Source organism: Ambystoma mexicanum, chromosome 3q, assembly GCF_040938575.1.
Source record: "Ambystoma mexicanum isolate Mex_15411 chromosome 3q, UKY_AmexF1_1, whole genome shotgun sequence".
Taxonomy (NCBI): Eukaryota; Metazoa; Chordata; class Amphibia; order Caudata; family Ambystomatidae; genus Ambystoma; species Ambystoma mexicanum.
In genome coordinates, this window is record NC_090926.1 from 1,303,615,587 (window position 1) to 1,303,639,296 (window position 23,710).

Sequence of the window (23,710 nt, forward strand, 5' to 3'; positions counted from 1 at the left end):
GCTGAGGGTGTAGTCGTGGGTTAGGATTCTTCTTGGTCTGTGTGGACCTGTCACAGTAGGGCTGAGTGTGAAGCCGTGGGTTCAGATTCTTCTTGGTCTGTGTGGACTTGTCACAGTAGGGCTGAGGATGTAGTCGTGGGTTAGGATTCTTCATGGTCTGTGTGGTCTTGTCACAGTAGGGCTGAGGGTGTAGTCGTGGGTTTGGATTCTTCCTGGTCTGTGTGGACTTGTCACAGTAGGGCTGAGGATGTAGTCATGGGTTAGGATTCTTCATGGTCTGGGTGGACTTGTCACAGTAGGGCTGAGTGTGTAGTCGTGGGTTAGGATTCTTCTTGGTCTGTGTGGACTTGTCACAGTAGGGCTGAGTGTGTAGTCGTGGGTTAGGATTCTTCATGATCTGTGTGGATTTGTCACAGTAGGGCTGAGTGTGTAGTCGTGGGTTAGGATTCTTCTTGGTCTGTGTAGACATGTCACAGTAGGGCTGAGTGTGTAGTAGTGGGTTTGGAATCTTCTTGGTCTGTGTGGACTTGTCACAGTAGGGCTGAGGGTGTATTCGTGGGTTAGGATTCTTCTTGGTCTGTGTGGACTTGTCACAGTAGGGCTGAGGGTGTATTCGTGGGTTAGGATTCTTCTTGGTCTGTGTGGACTTGTCACAGTAGGGCTGAGGATGTAGTCATGGGTTAGGATTCTTCATGGTCTGGGTGGACCTGTCACAGTAGGGCTGAGGATGTAGTTGTGGGTTAGGATTCTTCTTGGTCTGTGTGGACTTGTCACAGTAGGGCTGAGTGTGTATTCGTGGGTTGGGATTCTTCTTGGTCTATGTGGACTTGTCACAGTAGGGCTGAGGTTGTCGTCATGGGTTAGGATTCTTCTTGGTCTGTGTGGACTTGTCACAGTAGGGCTGAGGGTGTAGTCGTGGGTTAGGATTCTACTTGGTCTGTGTGGACTTGTCACAGTAGGGCTGAGTGTGTAATTGTGGGTTAGGATTCTGCATGGTCTGTGTGGACTTGTCACAGTAGGGCTGAGGGTGTAGTCGTGGGTTAGGATTCTTCTTGGTCTGTGTGGACTTGTCACAGTACGGCTGAGGGTGTAGTCGTGGGTTAGGATTCTTCTTGGTCTGTGTGGACTTGTCACAGTAGGGCTGAGTGTGTAGTCGTGGGTTAGGATTCATCTTGGTCTGTGTGGACTTGTCACAGTAGGGCTGAGGATGTAATCCTGGGTTAGGATTCTTCATGATCTGTGTGGACTTGTCACAGTAGGGCTGAGGGTGTAGTCGTGGGTTGGGATTCTTCTTGGTCTGTGTGGACTTGTCACAATAGGGCTGAGGATGTAGTCTTGGGTTAGGATTCTTCTTGGTCTGTGTGGACTTGTCACAGTAGGGCTGAGTGTGTAGTAGTGGGTTAGGATTCTTTTTGGTCTGTGTGGACTTGTCACAGTAGGGCTGAGGATGTAGTCCTGGGTTAGGATTCTTCATGATCTGTGTGGACTTATCACAGTAGGGCTGAGGGTGTAGTCGTGGATTGGGATTCTTCTTGGTCTGTGTGGACCAGTGTGTAGTCGTGGGTTAGGATTCTTCTTGGTCTGTGTGGACTTGTCACAGTAGGGCTGAGTGTGTATTTGTGGGTTAGGATTCTTCATAGTCTGTGTAGACTTGCCACAGTAGGGCTGAGAGTGTAGTCGTGGATTAGGATTCTTCTTGGTCTGTGTGGACTTGTCACAGTAGGGCTGAGGGTGTAGTCGTGGGTTAGGATTCTTCATGGTCTGTGTGGACTTGTCACAGTAGGGCTGAGGATGTAGTCGTGGGTTAGGATTCTTCATGGTGTGTGTGTACTTGTCACAGTAGGGCTGAGTGTGTATTTGTGGGTTAGGATTCTTCATGGTCTGTGTAGACTTGCCACAGTAGGGCTGAGTGTGTAGTCGTGGGTTAGGATTCTTCTTGGTCTGTGTGGACTTGTCACAGTACGGCTGAGTGTGTAGTCGTGGGTTAGGATTCTTCTTGGTCTGTGTGGACTTGTCACAGTAGGGCTGAGTGTGTAGTCGTGGGTTCAGATTCTTCTTGGTCTGTGTGGACTTGTCACAGTAGGGCTGAGGATGTAGTCGTGGGTTAGGATTCTTCATGGTCTGTGTGGTCTTGTCACAGTAGGGCTGAGGGTGTAGTCGTGGGTTTGGATTCTTCTTGGTCTGTGTGGACTTGTCACAGTAGGGCTGAGGATGTAGTCATGGGTTAGGATTCTTCATGGTCTGGGTGGACTTGTCACAGTAGGGCTGAGTGTGTAGTCGTGGGTTAGGATTCTTCTTGGTCTGTGTGGACTTGTCACAGTAGGGCTGAGGGTGTAGTCGTGGGTTAGGATTCTTCTTGGTCTGTGTGGACTTGTCACAGTAGGGCTGAGTGTGAAGCCGTGGGTTCAGATTCTTCTTGGTCTGTGTGGACTTGTCACAGTAGGGCTGAGGATGTAGTCGTGGTTTAGGATTCTTCATGGTCTGTGTGGTCTTGTCACAGTAGGGCTGAGGGTGTAGTTGTGGGTTTGGATTCTTCCTGGTCTGTGTGGACTTGTCACAGTAGGGCTGAGGATGTAGTCATGGGTTAGGATTCTTCATGGTCTGGGTGGACTTGTCACAGTAGGGCTGAGTGTGTAGTCGTGGGTTAGGATTCTTCATGATCTGTGTGGACTTGTCACAGTAGGGCTGAGTGTGTAGTCGTGGGTTAGGATTCTTCATGATCTGTGTGGACTTGTCACGGTAGGGCTCAGTGTGCAGTCGTGGGTTAGGATTCTTCATGATCTGTGTGGACTTGTCACGGTAGGGCTCAGTGTGCAGTCGTGGGTTAGGATTCATCTTGATCTGTGTGGACTTGCCACAGTAGGGCTGAGTGTGTAGTCGTGGGTTAGGATTCTTCTTGGTCTGTGTGCACTTGTCACAGTAGGGCTGAGTGTGTAGTCGTGGGTTAGGATTCTTCTTGGTCTGTGTGGACTTGTCACAGTAGGGCTGAGGGTGTAGTCACGGGTTAGGATTCTTCTTGGTCTGTGTGGATTTGTCACAGTAGGGCTGAGTGTGTAGTCGTGGGTTAGGATTCTTCTTGGTCTGTGTAGACATGTCACAGTAGGGCTGAGTGTGTAGTAGTGGGTTTGGAATCTTCTTGGTCTGTGTGGACTTGTCACAGTAGGGCTGAGGGTGTATTCGTGGGTTAGGATTCTTCTTGGTCTGTGTGGACTTGTCACAGTAGGGCTGAGGGTGTATTCGTGGGTTAGGATTCTTCTTGGTCTGTGTGGACTTGTCACAGTAGGGCTGAGGATGTAGTCATGGGTTAGGATTCTTCATGGTCTGGGTGGACTTGTCACAGTAGGGCTGAGGATGTAGTTGTGGGTTAGGATTCTTCTTGGTCTGTGTGGACTTGTCACAGTAGGGCTGAGTGTGTATTCGTGGGTTGGGATTCTTCTTGGTCTATGTGGACTTGTCACAGTAGGGCTGAGGTTGTCGTCATGGGTTAGGATTCTTCTTGGTCTGTGTGGACTTGTCACAGTAGGGCTGAGTGTGTAGTAGTGGGTTAGGATTCTTTTTGGTCTGTGTGGACTTGTCACAGTAGGGCTGAGGATGTAGTCCTGGGTTAGGATTCTTCATGATCTGTGTGGACTTATCACAGTAGGGCTGAGGGTGTAGTCGTGGATTGGGATTCTTCTTGGTCTGTGTGGACCAGTGTGTAGTCGTGGGTTAGGATTCTTCTTGGTCTGTGTGGACTTGTCACAGTAGGGCTGAGTGTGTAGTCGTGGATTAGGATTCTTCTTGGTCTGTGTGGACTTGTCACAGTAGGGCTGAGTGTGTAGTCGTGGATTAGGATTCTTCTTGGTCTGTGTGGACTTGTCACAGTAGGGCTGAGGATGTAGTCCTGGGTTAGGATTCTTCATGATCTGTGTGGACTTATCACAGTAGGGCTGAGGGTGTAGTCGTGGATTGGGATTCTTCTTGGTCTGTGTGGACCAGTGTGTAGTCGTGGGTTAGGATTCTTCTTGGTCTGTGTGGACTTGTCACAGTAGGGCTGAGTGTGTAGTCGTGGATTAGGATTCTTCTTGGTCTGTGTGGACTTGTCACAGTAGGGCTGAGGGTGTAGTCGTGGGTTTGGATTCTTCTTGGTCTGTGTAGACTTGCCACAGTAGGGCTGAGAGTGTAGTCGTGGATTAGGATTCTTCTTGGTCTGTGTGGACTTGTCACAGTAGGGCTGAGGGTGTAGTCGTGGGTTAGGATTCTTCATGGTCTGTGTGGACTTGTCACAGTAGGGCTGAGGATGTAGTCGTGGGTTAGGATTCTTCATGGTGTGTGTGTACTTGTCACAGTAGGGCTGAGTGTGTATTTGTGGGTTAGGATTCTTCATGGTCTATGTAGACTTGCCACAGTAGGGCTGAGTGTGTAGTCGTGGGTTAGGATTCTTCTTGGTCTGTGTGGACTTGTCACAGTACGGCTGAGTGTGTAGTCGTGGGTTAGGATTCTTCTTGGTCTGTGTGGACTTGTCACAGTAGGGCTGAGTGTGTAGTCGTGGGTTCAGATTCTTCTTGGTCTGTGTGGACTTGTCACAGTAGGGCTGAGGATGTAGTCGTGGGTTAGGATTCTTCATGGTCTGTGTGGTCTTGTCACAGTAGGGCTGAGGGTGTAGTCGTGGGTTTGGATTCTTCTTGGTCTGTGTGGACTTGTCACAGTAGGGCTGAGGATGTAGTCATGGGTTAGGATTCTTCATGGTCTGGGTGGACTTGTCACAGTAGGGCTGAGTGTGTAGTCGTGGGTTAGGATTCTTCTTGGTCTGTGTGGACTTGTCACAGTAGGGCTGAGGGTGTAGTCGTGGGTTAGGATTCTTCTTGGTCTGTGTGGACCTGTCACAGTAGGGCTGAGTGTGAAGCCGTGGGTTCAGATTCTTCTTGGTCTGTGTGGACTTGTCACAGTAGGGCTGAGGATGTAGTCGTGGGTTAGGATTCTTCATGGTCTGTGTGGTCTTGTCACAGTAGGGCTGAGGGTGTAGTCGTGGGTTTGGATTCTTCCTGGTCTGTGTGGACTTGTCACAGTAGGGCTGAGGATGTAGTCATGGGTTAGGATTCTTCATGGTCTGGGTGGACTTGTCACAGTAGGGCTGAGTGTGTAGTCGTGGGTTAGGATTCTTCTTGGTCTGTGTGGACTTGTCACAGTAGGGCTGAGTGTGTAGTCGTGGGTTAGGATTCTTCATGATCTGTGTGGATTTGTCACAGTAGGGCTGAGTGTGTAGTCGTGGGTTAGGATTCTTCTTGGTCTGTGTAGACATGTCACAGTAGGGCTGAGTGTGTAGTAGTGGGTTTGGAATCTTCTTGGTCTGTGTGGACTTGTCACAGTAGGGCTGAGGGTGTATTCGTGGGTTAGGATTCTTCTTGGTCTGTGTGGACTTGTCACAGTAGGGCTGAGGGTGTATTCGTGGGTTAGGATTCTTCTTGGTCTGTGTGGACTTGTCACAGTAGGGCTGAGGATGTAGTCATGGGTTAGGATTCTTCATGGTCTGGGTGGACCTGTCACAGTAGGGCTGAGGATGTAGTTGTGGGTTAGGATTCTTCTTGGTCTGTGTGGACTTGTCACAGTAGGGCTGAGTGTGTATTCGTGGGTTGGGATTCTTCTTGGTCTATGTGGACTTGTCACAGTAGGGCTGAGGTTGTCGTCATGGGTTAGGATTCTTCTTGGTCTGTGTGGACTTGTCACAGTAGGGCTGAGGGTGTAGTCGTGGGTTAGGATTCTACTTGGTCTGTGTGGACTTGTCACAGTAGGGCTGAGTGTGTAATTGTGGGTTAGGATTCTGCATGGTCTGTGTGGACTTGTCACAGTAGGGCTGAGGGTGTAGTCTTGGGTTAGGTTTCTTCTTGGTCTGGGTGGACTTGTCACAGTAGGGTTGAGTGTGTATTTGTGGGTTAGGATTCTTCATAGTCCGTGTAGACTTGCCACAGTAGGGCTGAGAGTGTAGTCGTGGGTTAGGATTCTTCTTGGTCTGTGTTGACTTGTCACAGTAGGGCTGAGGGTGTAGTCGTGGGTTAGGATTCTTCATGGTCTGTTGGACTTGTCACAGTAGGGCTGAGGATGTAGTCGTGGGTTAGGATTCTTCATGGTGTGTGTGTACTTGTCACAGTAGGGCTGAGTGTGTATTTGTGGGTTAGGATTCTTCATGGTCTGTGTAGACTTGCCACAGTAGGCTGAGTGTGTAGTCGTGGGTTAGGATTCTTCATGGTCTGTGTGGACTTGTCACAGTACGGCTGAGGGTGTAGTCGTGGGTTAGGATTCTTCTTGGTCTGTGTGTACTTGTCACAGTAGGGCTGAGTGTGTAGTCGTGGGTTCAGATTCTTCTTGGTCTGTGTGGACTTGTCACAGTAGGGCTGAGGATGTAGTCGTGGGTTAGTATTCTTCATGGTCTGTGTGGTCTTGTCACAGTAGGGCTGAGGGTGTAGTCTTGGGTTTGGATTCTTCTTGGTCTGTGTGGACTTGTCACAGTAGGGCTGAGGATGTAGTCATGGGTTAGGATTCTTCATGGTCTGGGTGGACTTGTCACAGTAGGGCTGAGTGTGTAGTCGTGGGTTAGGATTCTTCTTGGTCTGTGTGGACTTGTCACAGTAGGGCTGAGGGTGTAGTCGTGGGTTAGGATTCTTCTTGGTCTGTGTGGACTTGTCACAGTAGGGCTGAGTGTGTAGTTGTGGGTTCAGATTCTTCTTGGTCTGTGTGGACTTGTCACAGTAGGGCTGAGGATGTAGTCGTGGGTTCGGATTCTTCATGGTCTGTGTGGTCTTGTCACAGTAGGGCTGAGGATGTAGTCGTGGGTTTGGATTCTTCTTGGTCTGTGTGGACTTGTCACAGTAGGGCTGAGGATGTAGTCATGGGTTAGGATTCTTCATGGTCTGGGTGGACTTGTCACAGTAGGGCTGAGTGTGTAGTAGTGGGTTAGGATTCTTCATGATCTGTGTGGACTTGTCACAGTAGGGCTGAGTGTGCAGTCGTGGGTTAGGATTCTTCTTGATCTGTGTGGACTTGTCACGGTAGGGCTGAGGATGTAGTCGTGGGTTAGGATTCTTCATGGTCTGTGTGGATTTGTCACAGTAGGGCTGAGTGTGTAGTCGTGGGTTAGGATTCTTCTTGGTCTGTGTGGACTTGTCACAGTAGGGCTGAGTGTGTAGTCGTGGGTTCAGATTCTTCTTGGTCTGTGTGGACTTGTCACAGTAGGGCTGAGGATGTAGTCGTGGGTTAGGATTCTTCATGGTCTGTGTGGTCTTGTCACAGTAGGGCTGAGGGTGTAGTCGTGGGTTTGGATTCTTCTTGGACTGTGTGGACTTGTCACAGTAGGGCTGAGGATGTAGTCATGGGTTAGGATTCTTCATGGTCTGGGTGGACTTGTCACAGTAGGGCTGAGTGTGTAGTCGTGGGTTAGGATTCTTCTTGGTCTGTGTGGACTTGTCACAGTAGGGCTGAGGGTGTAGTCGTGGGTTAGGATTCTTCTTGGTCTGTGTGGACCTGTCACAGTAGGGCTGAGTGTGAAGCCGTGGGTTCAGATTCTTCTTGGTCTGTGTGGACTTGTCACAGTAGGGCTGAGGATGTAGTCGTGGGTTAGGATTCTTCATGGTCTGTGTGGTCTTGTCACAGTAGGGCTGAGGGTGTAGTCGTGGGTTTGGATTCTTCCTGGTCTGTGTGGACTTGTCACAGTAGGGCTGAGGATGTAGTCATGGGTTAGGATTCTTCATGGTCTGGGTGGACTTGTCACAGTAGGGCTGAGTGTGTAGTCGTGGGTTAGGATTCTTCTTGGTCTGTGTGGACTTGTCACAGTAGGGCTGAGTGTGTAGTCGTGGGTTAGGATTCTTCATGATCTGTGTGGATTTGTCACAGTAGGGCTGAGTGTGTAGTCGTGGGTTAGGATTCTTCTTGGTCTGTGTAGACATGTCACGGTAGGGCTGAGTGTGTAGTAGTGGGTTTGGAATCTTCTTGGTCTGTGTGGACTTGTCACAGTAGGGCTGAGGGTGTATTCGTGGGTTAGGATTCTTCTTGGTCTGTGTGGACTTGTCACAGTAGGGCTGAGGGTGTATTCGTGGGTTAGGATTCTTCTTGGTCTGTGTGGACTTGTCACAGTAGGGCTGAGGATGTAGTCATGGGTTAGGATTCTTCATGGTCTGGGTGGACTTGTCACAGTAGGGCTGAGGATGTAGTCATGGGTTAGGATTCTTCATGGTCTGGGTGGACTTGTCACAGAAGGGCTGAGTGTGTAGTCGTGGGTTAGGATTCTTCTTGGTCTGTGTGGACTTGTCACAGTAGGGCTGAGGGTGTAGTCGTGGGTTAGGATTCTTCTTGGTCTGTGTGGACCTGTCACAGTAGGGCTGAGTGTGAAGCCGTGGGTTCAGATTCTTCTTGGTCTGTGTGGACTTGTCACAGTAGGGCTGAGGATGTAGTCGTGGGTTAGGATTCTTCATGGTCTGTGTGGTCTTGTCACAGTAGGGCTGAGGGTGTAGTCGTGGGTTTGGATTCTTCCTGGTCTGTGTGGACTTGTCACAGTAGGGCTGAGGATGTAGTCGTGGGTTAGGATTCTTCATGGTCTGGGTGGACTTGTCACAGTAGGGCTGAGTGTGTAGTCGTGGGTTAGGATTCTTCTTGGTCTGTGTGGACTTGTCACAGTAGGGCTGAGTGTGTAGTCGTGGGTTAGGATTCTTCATGATCTGTGTGGATTTGTCACAGTAGGGCTGAGTGTGTAGTCGTGGGTTAGGATTCTTCTTGGTCTGTGTAGACATGTCACAGTAGGGCTGAGTGTGTAGTAGTGGGTTTGGAATCTTCTTGGTCTGTGTGGACTTGTCACAGTAGGGCTGAGGGTGTATTCGTGGGTTAGGATTCTTCTTGGTCTGTGTGGACTTGTCACAGTAGGGCTGAGGGTGTATTCGTGGGTTAGGATTCTTCTTGGTCTGTGTGGACTTGTCACAGTAGGGCTGAGGATGTAGTCATGGGTTAGGATTCTTCATGGTCTGGGTGGACTTGTCACAGTAGGGCTGAGGATGTAGTTGTGGGTTAGGATTCTTCTTGGTCTGTGTGGACTTGTCACAGTAGGGCTGAGTGTGTATTCGTGGGTTGGGATTCTTCTTGGTCTATGTGGACTTGTCACAGTAGGGCTGAGGTTGTCGTCATGGGTTAGGATTCTTCTTGGTCTGTGTGGACTTGTCACAGTAGGGCTGAGGGTGTAGTCGTGGGTTAGGATTCTACTTGGTCTGTGTGGACTTGTCACAGTAGGGCTGAGTGTGTAATTGTGGGTTAGGATTCTGCATGGTCTGTGTGGACTTGTCACAGTAGGGCTGAGGGTGTAGTCTTGGGTTAGGTTTCTTCTTGGTCTGGGTGGACTTGTCACAGTAGGGTTGAGTGTGTATTTGTGGGTTAGGATTCTTCATAGTCTGTGTAGACTTGCCACAGTAGGGCTGAGAGTGTAGTCGTGGGTTAGGATTCTTCTTGGTCTGTGTGGACTTGTCACAGTAGGGCTGAGGGTGTAGTCGTGGGTTAGGATTCTTCATGGTCTGTTGGACTTGTCACAGTAGGGCTGAGGATGTAGTCGTGGGTTAGGATTCTTCATGGTGTGTGTGTACTTGTCACAGTAGGGCTGAGTGTGTATTTGTGGGTTAGGATTCTTCATGGTCTGTGTAGACTTGCCACAGTAGGCTGAGTGTGTAGTCGTGGGTTAGGATTCTTCATGGTCTGTGTGGACTTGTCACAGTACGGCTGAGGGTGTAGTCGTGGGTTAGGATTCTTCTTGGTCTGTGTGTACTTGTCACAGTAGGGCTGAGTGTGTAGTCGTGGGTTCAGATTCTTCTTGGTCTGTGTGGACTTGTCACAGTAGGGCTGAGGATGTAGTCGTGGGTTAGGATTCTTCATGGTCTGGGTGGACTTGTCACAGTAGGGCTGAGTGTGTAGTCGTGGGTTAGGATTCTTCTTGGTCTGTGTGGACTTGTCACAGTAGGGCTGAGGATGTAGTCATGGGTTAGGATTCTTCATGGTCTGGGTGGACTTGTCACAGTAGGGCTGAGTGTGTAGTCGTGGGTTAGGATTCTTCTTGGTCTGTGTGGACTTGTCACAGTAGGGCTGAGGATGTAGTCATGGGTTAGGATTCTTCATGGTCTGGGTGGACGTGTCACAGTAGGGCTGAGGATGTAGTCATGGGTTAGGATTCTTCATGGTCTGGGTGGACTTGTCACAGTAGGGCTGAGTGTGTAGTCGTGGGTTAGGATTCTTCTTGGTCTGTGTGGACTTGTCACAGTAGGGCTGAGGGTGTAGTCGTGGGTTAGGATTCTTCTTGGTCTGTGTGGACCTGTCACAGTAGGGCTGAGTGTGAAGCCGTGGGTTCAGATTCTTCTTGGTCTGTGTGGACTTGTCACAGTAGGGCTGAGGATGTAGTCGTGGGTTAGGATTCTTCATGGTCTGTGTGGTCTTGTCACAGTAGGGCTGAGGGTGTAGTCGTGGGTTTGGATTCTTCCTGGTCTGTGTGGACTTGTCACAGTAGGGCTGAGGATGTAGTCATGGGTTAGGATTCTTCATGGTCTGGGTGGACTTGTCACAGTAGGGCTGAGTGTGTAGTCGTGGGTTAGGATTCTTCTTGGTCTGTGTGGACTTGTCACAGTAGGGCTGAGTGTGTAGTCGTGGGTTAGGATTCTTCATGATCTGTGTGGATTTGTCACAGTAGGGCTGAGTGTGTGGGTTAGGATTCTTCTTGGTCTGTGTGGACTTGTCACAGTAGGGCTGAGTGTGTATTTGTGGGTTAGGATTCTTCATAGTCTGTGTAGACTTGCCACAGTAGGGCTGAGAGTGTAGTCGTGGATTAGGATTCTTCTTGGTCTGTGTGGACTTGTCACAGTAGGGCTGAGGGTGTAGTCGTGGGTTAGGATTCTTCATGGTCTGTGTGGACTTGTCACAGTAGGGCTGAGGATGTAGTCGTGGGTTAGGATTCTTCATGGTGTGTGTGTACTTGTCACAGTAGGGCTGAGTGTGTATTTGTGGGTTAGGATTCTTCATGGTCTGTGTAGACTTGCCACAGTAGGGCTGAGTGTGTAGTCGTGGGTTAGGATTCTTCTTGGTCTGTGTGGACTTGTCACAGTACGGCTGAGTGTGTAGTCGTGGGTTAGGATTCTTCTTGGTCTGTGTGGACTTGTCACAGTAGGGATGAGTGTGTAGTCGTGGGTTCAGATTCTTCTTGGTCTGTGTGGACTTGTCACAGTAGGGCTGAGGATGTAGTCGTGGGTTAGGATTCTTCATGGTCTGTGTGGTCTTGTCACAGTAGGGCTGAGGGTGTAGTCGTGGGTTTGGATTCTTCTTGGTCTGTGTGGACTTGTCACAGTAGGGCTGAGGATGTAGTCATGGGTTAGGATTCTTCATGGTCTGGGTGGACTTGTCACATTAGGGCTGAGTGTGTAGTCGTGGGTTAGGATTCTTCTTGGTCTGTGTGGACTTGTCACAGTAGGGCTGAGGGTGTAGTCGTGGGTTAGGATTCTTCTTGGTCTGTGTGGACCTGTCACAGTAGGGCTGAGTGTGAAGCCGTGGGTTCAGATTCTTCTTGGTCTGTGTGGACTTGTCACAGTAGGGCTGAGGATGTAGTCGTGGGTTAGGATTCTTCATGGTCTGTGTGGTCTTGTCACAGTAGGGCTGAGGGTGTAGTCGTGGGTTTGGATTCTTCCTGGTCTGTGTGGACTTGTCACAGTAGGGCTGAGGATGTAGTCATGGGTTAGGATTCTTCATGGTCTGGGTGGACTTGTCACAGTAGGGCTGAGTGTGTAGTTGTGGGTTAGGATTCTTCATGATCTGTGTGGACTTGTCACAGTAGGGCTGAGTGTGTAGTCGTGGGTTAGGATTCTTCATGATCTGTGTGGACTTGTCACGGTAGGGCTCAGTGTGCAGTCGTGGGTTAGGATTCTTCATGATCTGTGTGGACTTGTCACGGTAGGGCTCAGTGTGCAGTCGTGGGTTAGGATTCTTCTTGATCTGTGTGGACTTGCCACAGTAGGGCTGAGTGTGTAGTCGTGGGTTAGGATTCTTCTTGGTCTGTGTGCACTTGTCACAGTAGGGCTGAGTGTGTAGTCGTGGGTTAGGATTCTTCTTGGTCTGTGTGGACTTGTCACAGTAGGGCTGAGGGTGTAGTCACGGGTTAGGATTCTTCTTGGTCTGTGTGGATTTGTCACAGTAGGGCTGAGTGTGTAGTCGTGGGTTCGGATTCTTCTTGGTCTGTGTAGACATGTCACAGTAGGGCTGAGTGTGTAGTAGTGGGTTCGGAATCTTCCTGGTCTGTGTGGACTTGTCACAGTAGGGCTGAGGGTGTATTCGTGGGTTAGGATTCTTCTTGGTCTGTGTGGACTTGTCACAGTATGGCTGAGGGTGTATTCGTGGGTTAGGATTCTTCTTGGTCTGTGTGGACTTGTCACAGTAGGGCTGAGGATGTAGTCATGGGTTAGGATTCTTCATGGTCTGGGTGGACTTGTCACAGTAGGGCTGAGGGTGTATTCGTGGGTTAGGATTCTTCTTGGTCTGTGTGGACTTGTCACAGTAGGGCTGAGGGTGTATTCGTGGGTTAGGATTCTTCTTGGTCTGTGTGGACTTGTCACAGTAGGGCTGAGGTTGTCGTCATGGGTTAGGATTCTTCTTGGTCTGTGTGGACTTGTCACAGTAGGGCTGAGGGTGTAGTCGTGGGTTAGGATTCTACTTGGTCTGTGTGGACTTGTCACAGTAGGGCTGAGTGTGTAATTGTGGGTTAGGATTCTGCATGGTCTGTGTGGACTTGTCACAGTAGGGCTGAGGGTGTATTCGTGGGTTAGGATTCTTCTTGGTCTGTGTGGACTTGTCACAGTAGGGCTGAGGATGTAGTCATGGGTTAGGATTCTTCATGGTCTGGGTGGACTTGTCACAGTAGGGCTGAGGATGTAGTTGTGGGTTAGGATTCTTCTTGGTCTGTGTGGACTTGTCACAGTAGGGCTGAGTGTGTATTCGTGGGTTGGGATTCTTCTTGGTCTATGTGGACTTGTCACAGTAGGGCTGAGGTTGTCGTCATGGGTTAGGATTCTTCTTGGTCTGTGTGGACTTGTCACAGTAGGGCTGAGGGTGTAGTCGTGGGTTAGGATTCTACTTGGTCTGTGTGGACTTGTCACAGTAGGGCTGAGTGTGTAATTGTGGGTTAGGATTCTGCATGGTCTGTGTGGACTTGTCACAGTAGGGCTGAGGGTGTAGTCTTGGGTTAGGTTTCTTCTTGGTCTGGGTGGACTTGTCACAGTAGGGTTGAGTGTGTATTTGTGGGTTAGGATTCTTCATAGTCTGTGTAGACTTGCCACAGTAGGGCTGAGAGTGTAGTCGTGGGTTAGGATTCTTCTTGGTCTGTGTGGACTTGTCACAGTAGGGCTGAGGGTGTAGTCGTGGGTTAGGATTCTTCATGGTCTGTGTGGACTTGTCACAGTAGGGCTGAGGATGTAGTCGTGGGTTAGGATTCTTCATGGTGTGTGTGTACTTGTCACAGTAGGGCTGAGTGTGTATTTGTGGGTTAGGATTCTTCATGGTCTGTGTAGACTTGCCACAGTAGGCTGAGTGTGTAGTCGTGGGTTAGGATTCTTCATGGTCTGTGTGGACTTGTCACATTACGGCTGAGGGTGTAGTCGTGGGTTCGGATTCTTCTTGGTCTGTGTGTACTTGTCACAGTAGGGCTGAGTGTGTAGTCGTGGGTTCAGATTCTTCTTGGTCTGTGTGGACTTGTCACAGTAGGGCTGAGGATGTAGTCGTGGGTTAGGATTCTTCATGGTCTGTGTGGTCTTGTCACAGTAGGGCTGAGGGTGTAGTCTTGGGTTTGGATTCTTCTTGGTCTGTGTGGACTTGTCACAGTAGGGCTGAGGATGTAGTCATGGGTTAGGATTCTTCATGGTCTGGGTGGACTTGTCACAGTAGGGCTGAGTGTGTAGTCGTGGGTTAGGATTCTTCTTGGTCTGTGTGGACTTGTCACAGTAGGGCTGAGGGTGTAGTCGTGGGTTAGGATTCTTCTTGGTCTGTGTGGACTTGTCACAGTAGGGCTGAGTGTGTAGTTGTGGGTTCAGATTCTTCTTGGTCTGTGTGGACTTGTCACAGTAGGGCTGAGGATGTAGTCGTGGGTTCGGATTCTTCATGGTCTGTGTGGTCTTGTCACAGTAGGGCTGAGGATGTAGTCGTGGGTTTGGATTCTTCTTGGTCTGTGTGGACTTGTCACAGTAGGGCTGAGGATGTAGTCATGGGTTAGGATTCTTCATGGTCTGGGTGGACTTGTCACAGTAGGGCTGAGTGTGTAGTAGTGGGTTAGGATTCTTCATGATCTGTGTGGACTTGTCACAGTAGGGCTGAGTGTGTAGTCGTGGGTTAGGATTCTTCATGATCTATGTGGACTTGTCACGGTAGGGCTGAGTGTGCAGTCGTGGGTTAGGATTCTTCTTGATCTGTGTGGACTTGTCACAGTAGGGCTGAGTGTGCAGCAATGGGTTAGGATTCTTCTTGGTCTGTGTACACTTGTCACAGTATGGCTGAGTGTGTAGTCGTGGGTTAGGATTCTTCTTGGTCTGTGTGGACTTGTCACAGTAGGGCTGAGGGTGTAGTCGCGGGTTAGGATTCTTCTTGGTCTGTGTGGATTTGTCACAGTAGGGCTGAGTGTGTAGTCTTGGGTTAGGATTCTTCTTGGTCTGTGTAGACATGTCACAGTAGGGCTGAGTGTGTAGTCGTGGGTTTGGAATCTTCTTGGTCTGTGTGGACTTGTCACAGTAGGGCTGAGGGTGTATTCGTGGGTTAGGATTCTTCTTGGTCTGTGTGGACTTGTCACAGTAGGGCTGAGGGTGTATTCGTGGGTTAGGATTCTTCTTGGTCTGTGTGGACTTGTCACAGTAGGGCTGAGGATGTAGTCGTGGGTTAGGATTGTCATGGTCTGTGTGAACTTGTCACAGTAGGGCTGAGGGTGTAGTCCTGGGTTCGGATTCTTCATGGTCTGTGTGGACTTGTCACAGTAGGGCTGAGGATGTAGTCGTGGGTTAGGATTCTTCTTGGTCTGTGTGGACTTGTCACAGTAGGGCTGAGTGTGTAGTCGTGGGTTGGGATTCTTCTTGGTCTGTGTGGACTTGTCACAGTAGGGCTGAGGATGTAGTCATGGGTTAGGATTCTTCATGGTCTGGGTGGACTTGTCACAGTAGGGCTGAGGATGTAGTTGTGGGTTAGGATTCTTCTTGGTCTGTGTGGACTTGTCACAATAGGGCTGAGTGTGTATTCGTGGGTTGGGATTCTTCTTGGTCTATGTGGACTTGTCACAGTAGGGCTGAGGTTGTCGTCATGGGTTAGGATTCTTCTTGGTCTGTGTGGACTTGTCACAGTAGGGCTGAGTGTGTAATTGTGGGTTAGGATTCTGCATGGTCTGTGTGGACTTGTCACAGTAGGGCTGAGGGTGTAGTCTTGGGTTAGGTTTCTTCTTGGTCTGGGTGGACTTGTCACAGTAGGGTTGAGTGTGTATTTGTGGGTTAGGATTCTTCATAGTCTGTGTAGACTTGCCACAGTAGGGCTGAGAGTGTAGTCGTGGGTTAGGATTCTTCTTGGTCTGTGTGGACTTGTCACAGTAGGGCTGAGGGTGTAGTCGTGGGTTAGGATTCTTCATGGTCTGTGTGGACTTGTCACAGTAGGGCTGAGGATGTAGTCCTGGGTTAGGATTCTTCATGGTGTGTGTGTACTTGTCACAGTAGGGCTGAGTGTGTATTTGTGGGTTAGGATTCTTCATGGTCTGTGTAGACTTGCCACAGTAGGCTGAGTGTGTAGTCGTGGGTTAGGATTCTTCATGGTCTGTGTGGACTTGTCACAGTACGGCTGAGGGTGTAGTCGTGGGTTAGGATTCTTCTTGGTCTGTGTGTACTTGTCACAGTAGGGCTGAGTGTGTAGTCGTGGGTTCAGATTCTTCTTGGTCTGTGTGGACTTGTCACAGTAGGGCTGAGGATGTAGTCGTGGGTTAGGATTCTTCATGGTCTGTGTGGTCTTGTCACAGTAGGGCTGAGGGTGTAGTCTTGGGTTTGGATTCTTCTTGGTCTGTGTGGACTTGTCACAGTAGGGCTGAGGATGTAGTCATGGGTTAGGATTCTTCATGGTCTGGGTGGACTTGTCACAGTAGGGCTGAGTGTGTAGTCGTGGGTTAGGATTCTTCTTGGTCTGTGTGGACTTGTCACAGTAGGGCTGAGGGTGTAGTCGTGGGTTAGGATTCTTCTTGGTCTGTGTGGACTTGTCACAGTAGGGCTGAGTGTGTAGTCGTGGGTTCAGATTCTTCTTGGTCTGTGTGGACTTGTCACAGTAGGGCTGAGGATGTAGTCGTGGGTTCGGATTCTTCATGGTCTGTGTGGTCTTGTCACAGTAGGGCTGAGGATGTAGTCGTGGGTTTGGATTCTTCTTGGTCTGTGTGGACTTGTCACAGTAGGGCTGAGGATGTAGTCATGGGTTAGGATTCTTCATGGTCTGGGTGGACTTGTCACAGTAGGGCTGAGTGTGTAGTAGTGGGTTAGGATTCTTCATGATCTGTGTGGACTTGTCACAGTAGGGCTGAGTGTGTAGTCGTGGGTTAGGGTTCTTCATGATCTATGTGGACTTGTCACGGTAGGGCTGAGTGTGCAGTCGTGGGTTAGGATTCTTCTTGATCTGTGTGGACTTGTCACGGTAGGGCTGAGGATGTAGTCGTGGGTTAGGATTCTTCATGGTCTGTGTGGTCTTGTCACAGTAGGGCTGAGGGTGTAGTCGTGGGTTTGGATTCTTCCTGGTCTGTGTGGACTTGTCACAGTAGGGCTGAGGATGTAGTCATGGGTTAGGATTCTTCATGGTCTGGGTGGACTTGTCACAGTAGGGCTGAGTGTGTAGTCGTGGGTTAGGATTCTTCATGATCTGTGTGGACTTGTCACGGTAGGGCTGAGTGTGTAGTCGTGGGTTAGGATTCTTCATGATCTGTGTGGACTTGTCACGGTAGGGCTCAGTGTGCAGTCGTGGGTTAGGATTCTTCATGATCTGTGTGGACTTGTCACGGTAGGGCTCAGTGTGCAGTCGTGGGTTAGGATTCTTCTTGATCTGTGTGGACTTGCCACAGTAGGGCTGAGTGTGTAGTCGTGGGTTAGGATTCTTCTTGGTCTGTGTGCACTTGTCACAGTAGGGCTGAGTGTGTAGTCGTGGGTTAGGATTCTTCTTGGTCTGTGTGGACTTGTCACAGTAGGGCTGAGGGTGTAGTCACGGGTTAGGATTCTTCTTGGTCTGTGTGGATTTGTCACAGTAGGGCTGAGTGTGTAGTCGTGGGTAAGGATTCTTCTTGGTCTGTGTAGACATGTCACAGTGGGGCTGAGTGTGTAGTAGTGGGTTTGGAATCTTCTTGGTCTGTGTGGACTTGTCACAGTAGGGCTGAGGGTGTATTCGTGGGTTAGGATTCTTCTTGGTCTGTGTGGACTTGTCACAGTAGGGCTGAGGGTGTATTCGTGGGTTAGGATTCTTCTTGGTCTGTGTGGACTTGTCACAGTAGGGCTGAGGATGTAGTCATGGGTTAGGATTCTTCATGGTCTGGGTGGACTTGTCACAGTAGGGCTGAGGATGTAGTTGTGGGTTAGGATTCTTCTTGGTCTGTGTGGACTTGTCACAGTAGGGCTGAGTGTGTATTCGTGGGTTGGGATTCTTCTTGGTCTATGTGGACTTGTCACAGTAGGGCTGAGGTTGTCGTCATGGATTAGGATTCTTCTTGGTCTGTGTGGACTTGTCACAGTAGAGCTGAGTGTGTAGTAGTGGGTTAGGATTCTTTTTGGTCTGTGTGGACTTGTCACAGTAGGGCTGAGGATGTAGTCGTGGATTGGGATTCTTCTTGGTCTGTGTGGACCAGTATGTAGTCGTGGGTTAGGATTCTTCTTGGTCTGTGTGGACTTGTCACAGTAGGGCTGAGTGTGTATTTGTGGGTTAGGATTCTTCATAGTCTGTGTAGACTTGCCACAGTAGGGCTGAGAGTGTAGTCGTGGATTAGGATTCTTCTTGGTCTGTGTGGACTTGTCACAGTAGGGCTGAGGGTGTAGTCGTGGGTTAGGATTCTTCATGGTCTGTGTGGACTTGTCACAGTAGGGCTGAGGATGTAGTCGTGGGTTAGGATTCTTCATGGTGTGTGTGTACTTGTCACAGTAGGGCTGAGTGTGTATTTGTGGGTTAGGATTCTTCATGGTCTGTGTAGACTTGCCACAGTAGGGCTGAGTGTGTAGTCGTGGGTTAGGATTCTTCTTGGTCTGTGTGGACTTGTCACAGTACGGCTGAGTGTGTAGTCATGGGTTAGGATTCTTCTTGGTCTGTGTGGACTTGTCACAGTAGGGCTGAGTGTGTAGTCGTGGGTTCAGATTCTTCTTGGTCTGTGTGGACTTGTCACAGTAGGGCTGAGGATGTAGTCGTGGGTTAGGATTCTTCATGGTCTGTGTGGTCTTGTCACAGTAGGGCTGAGGGTGTAGTCGTGGGTTTGGATTCTTCTTGGTCTGTGTGGACTTGTCACAGTAGGGCTGAGGATGTAGTCATGGGTTAGGATTCTTCATGGTCTGGGTGGACTTGTCACAGTAGGGCTGAGTGTGTAGTCGTGGGTTAGGATTCTTCTTGGTCTGTGTGGACTTGTCACAGTAGGGCTGAGGGTGTAGTCGTGGGTTAGGATTCTTCTTGGTCTGTGTGGACCTGTCACAGTAGGGCTGAGTGTGAAGCCGTGGGTTCAGATTCTTCTTGGTCTGTGTGGACTTGTCACAGTAGGGCTGAGGATGTAGTCGTGGGTTAGGATTCTTCATGGTCTGTGTGGTCTTGTCACAGTAGGGCTGAGGGTGTAGTCGTGGGTTTGGATTCTTCCTGGTCTGTGTGGACTTGTCACAGTAGGGCTGAGGATGTAGTCATGGGTTAGGATTCTTCATGGTCTGGGTGGACTTGTCACAGTAGGGCTGAGTGTGTAGTCGTGGGTTAGGATTCTTCATGATCTGTGTGGACTTGTCACAGTAGGGCTGAGTGTGTAGTCGTGGGTTAGGATTCTTCATGATCTGTGTGGACTTGTCACGGTAGGGCTCAGTGTGCAGTCGTGGGTTAGGATTCTTCATGATCTGTGTGGACTTGTCACGGTAGGGCTCAGTGTGCAGTCGTGGGTTAGGATTCTTCTTGATCTGTGTGGACTTGCCACAGTAGGGCTGAGTGTGTAGTCGTGGGTTAGGATTCTTCTTGGTCTGTGTGCACTTGTCACAGTAGGGCTGAGTGTGTAGTCGTGGGTTAGGATTCTTCTTGGTCTGTGTGGACTTGTCACAGTAGGGCTGAGGGTGTAGTCACGGGTTAGGATTCTTCTTGGTCTGTGTGGATTTGTCACAGTAGGGCTGAGTGTGTAGTCGTGGGTTAGGATTCTTCTTGGTCTGTGTAGACATGTCACAGTAGGGCTGAGTGTGTAGTAGTGGGTTTGGAATCTTCTTGGTCTGTGTGGACTTGTCACAGTAGGGCTGAGGGTGTATTCGTGGGTTAGGATTCTTCTTGGTCTGTGTGGACTTGTCACAGTAGGGCTGAGGGTGTATTCGTGGGTTAGGATTCTTCTTGGTCTGTGTGGACTTGTCACAGTAGGGCTGAGGATGTAGTCATGGGTTAGGATTCTTCATGGTCTGGGTGGACTTGTCACAGTAGGGCTGAGGATGTAGTTGTGGGTTAGGATTCTTCTTGGTCTGTGTGGACTTGTCACAGTAGGGCTGAGTGTGTATTCGTGGGTTGGGATTCTTCTTGGTCTATGTGGACTTGTCACAGTAGGGCTGAGGTTGTCGTCATGGGTTAGGATTCTTCTTGGTCTGTGTGGACTTGTCACAGTAGGGCTGAGGGTGTAGTCGTGGGTTAGGATTCTACTTGGTCTGTGTGGACTTGTCACAGTAGGGCTGAGTGTGTAATTGTGGGTTAGGATTCTGCATGGTCTGTGTGGACTTGTCACAGTAGGGCTGAGGGTGTATTCGTGGGTTAGGATTCTTCTTGGTCTGTGTGGACTTGTCACAGTAGGGCTGAGGATGTAGTCATGGGTTAGGATTCTTCATGGTCTGGGTGGACTTGTCACAGTAGGGCTGAGGATGTAGTTGTGGGTTAGGATTCTTCTTGGTCTGTGTGGACTTGTCACAGTAGGGCTGAGTGTGTATTCGTGGGTTGGGATTCTTCTTGGTCTATGTGGACTTGTCACAGTAGGGCTGAGGTTGTCGTCATGGGTTAGGATTCTTCTTGGTCTGTGTGGACTTGTCACAGTAGGGCTGAGGGTGTAGTCGTGGGTTAGGATTCTACTTGGTCTGTGTGGACTTGTCACAGTAGGGCTGAGTGTGTAATTGTGGGTTAGGATTCTGCATGGTCTGTGTGGACTTGTCACAGTAGGGCTGAGGGTGTAGTCTTGGGTTAGGTTTCTTCTTGGTCTGGGTGGACTTGTCACAGTAGGGTTGAGTGTGTATTTGTGGGTTAGGATTCTTCATAGTCTGTGTAGACTTGCCACAGTAGGGCTGAGAGTGTAGTCGTGGGTTAGGATTCTTCTTGGTCTGTGTGGACTTGTCACAGTAGGGCTGAGGGTGTAGTCGTGGGTTAGGATTCTTCATGGTCTGTGTGGACTTGTCACAGTAGGGCTGAGGATGTAGTCGTGGGTTAGGATTCTTCATGGTGTGTGTGTACTTGTCACAGTAGGGCTGAGTGTGTATTTGTGGGTTAGGATTCTTCATGGTCTGTGTAGACTTGCCACAGTAGGCTGAGTGTGTAGTCGTGGGTTAGGATTCTTCATGGTCTGTGTGGACTTGTCACAGTACGGCTGAGGGTGTAGTCGTGGGTTCGGATTCTTCTTGGTCTGTGTGTACTTGTCACAGTAGGGCTGAGTGTGTAGTCGTGGGTTCAGATTCTTCTTGGTCTGTGTGGACTTGTCACAGTAGGGCTGAGGATGTAGTCGTGGGTTAGGATTCTTCATGGTCTGTGTGGTCTTGTCACAGTAGGGCTGAGGGTGTAGTCTTGGGTTTGGATTCTTCTTGGTCTGTGTGGACTTGTCAGAGTAGGGCTGAGGATGTAGTCATGGGTTAGGATTCTTCATGGTCTGGGTGGACTTGTCACAGTAGGGCTGAGTGTGTAGTCGTGGGTTAGGATTCTTCTTGGTCTGTGTGGACTTGTCACAGTAGGGCTGAGGGTGTAGTCGTGGGTTAGGATTCTTCTTGGTCTGTGTGGACTTGTCACAGTAGGGCTGAATGTGTAGTTGTGGGTTCAGATTCTTCTTGGTCTGTGTGGACTTGTCACAGTAGGGCTGAGGATGTAGTCGTGGGTTCGGATTCTTCATGGTCTGTGTGGTCTTGTCACAGTAGGGCTGAGGATGTAGTCGTGGGTTTGGATTCTTCTTGGTCTGTGTGGACTTGTCACAGTAGGGCTGAGGATGTAGTCATGGGTTAGGATTCTTCATGGTCTGGGTGGACTTGTCACAGTAGGGCTGAGTGTGTAGTAGTGGGTTAGGATTCTTCATGATCTGTGTGGACTTGTCACAGTAGGGCTGAGTGTGTAGTCGTGGGTTAGGATTCTTCATGATCTATGTGGACTTGTCACGGTAGGGCTGAGTGTGCAGTCGTGGGTTAGGATTCTTCTTGATCTGTGTGGACTTGTCACAGTAGGGCTGAGGGTGTAGTCGCGGGTTAGGATTCTTCTTGGTCTGTGTGGATTTGTCACAGTAGGGCTGAGTGTGTAGTCTTGGGTTAGGATTCTTCTTGGTCTGTGTAGACATGTCACAGTAGGGCTGAGTGTGTAGTCGTGGGTTTGGAATCTTCTTGGTCTGTGTGGACTTGTCACAGTAGGGCTGAGGGTGTATTCGTGGGTTAGGATTCTTCTTGGTCTGTGTGGACTTGTCACAGTAGGGCTGAGGGTGTATTCGTGGGTTAGGATTCTTCTTGGTCTGTGTGGACTTGTCACAGTAGGGCTGAGGATGTAGTCGTGGGTTAGGATTGTCATGGTCTGTGTGAACTTGTCACAGTAGGGCTGAGGGTGTAGTCCTGGGTTCGGATTCTTCATGGTCTGTGTGGACTTGTCACAGTAGGGCTGAGGATGTAGTCGTGGGTTAGGATTCTTCTTGGTCTGTGTGGACTTGTCACAGTAGGGCTGAGTGTGTAGTCGTGGGTTGGGATTCTTCTTGGTCTGTGTGGACTTGTCACAGTAGGGCTGAGGATGTAGTCGCGGGTTAGGTTTCTCCGTGATCTGTGTGGACTTGTCACAGTAGGGCTGAGTGTGTAGTTGTGGGTTAGGATTCTTCTTGGTCTGTGTGGACTTGTCACAGTAGGGCTGAGGATGTAGTCATGGGTTAGGATTCTTCATGGTCTGTGTGGTCTTGTCACAGTAGGGCTGAGTGTGTAGTTGTGGGTTAGGATTCTTCATGATCTGTGTGGTCTTGTCACAGTAGGGCTGAGTGTGTAGTCGTGGGTTAGGATTCTTCTTGGTCTGTGTGGACTTGTCACAGTAGGGCTGAGTGTGTAGTTGTGGGTTAGGATTCTTCTTGGTCTGTGTGGACTTGTCACAGTAGGGCTGAGTGTGTAGTCCTGGGCTAGGATTCTTCTTGGTCTGTGTGGTCTTGCCACAGTAGGGCTGAGTGTGTAGTCGTGGGTTTGGTTTCTTCTTGATCTGTGTGGACTTGCCACAGTAGGGCTGAGTGTGTAGTCGTGGGTTAGGATTCTTCTTGATCTGTGTTGACTTTTCACAGTAGGTCTGAGGGTGTAGTCCTGGGTTTGTATTCTTCTTGATCTGTGTGGTCTTGTCACAGTAGGGCTGAGTGTGTAGTCGTGGGTTAGGATTCTTCATGGTCTGTGTGGACTTGTCACAGTAGGGCTGAGTGTGTAGTTGTGGGTTAGGATTCTTCATGGTCTGTGTGGACTTGTCACAGTAGGGCTGTGGATGTAGTCGTGGGTTAGGATTCTTCTTGGTCTGTGTGGACTTGTCACAGTAGGGCTGAGTGTGTAGTCCTGGACTAGGATTCTTCTTGGTCTGTGTGGTCTTGTCACAGTAGGCCTGAGTGTGTAGTCGTGGGTTAGGATTCTTCATGGTCTGAGTGGTCTTGTCACAGTAGGGCTGAGGGTGTAGTCGTGGGTTCGGATTCTTCTTGGTCTGTGTGTACTTGTCACAGTAGGGCTGAGTGTGTAGTCGTGGGTTCAGATTCTTCTTGGTCTGTGTGGACTTGTCACAGTAGGGCTGAGGATGTAGTCGTGGGTTAGGATTCTTCATGGTCTGTGTGGTCTTGTCACAGTAGGGCTGAGGGTGTAGTCCTGGGTTTGTATTCTTCTTGATCTGTGTGGTCTTGTCACAGTAGGGCTGAGTGTGTAGTTGTGGGTTAGGATTCTTCATGGTCTGTGTGGACTTGTCACAGTAGGGCTGTGGATGTAGTCGTGGGTTAGGATTCTTCTTGGTCTGTGTGGACTTGTCACAGTAGGGCTGAGTGTGTAGTCCTGGACTAGGATTCTTCTTGGTCTGTGTGGTCTTATCACAGTAGGCCTGAGTGTGTAGTCGTGGGTTAGGATTCTTCATGGTCTGAGTGGTCTTGTCACAGTAGGGCTGAGGGTGTAGTCGTGGGTTAGGATTCTTCATGGTCTGAGTGGACTTGTCACAGTAGGGCTGAGGGTGTAGTCCTGGGTTAGGATTCTTCATGATCTGTGTGGACTTGTCACAGTAGGGCTGAGTGTGTAATTGTGGGTTAGGATTC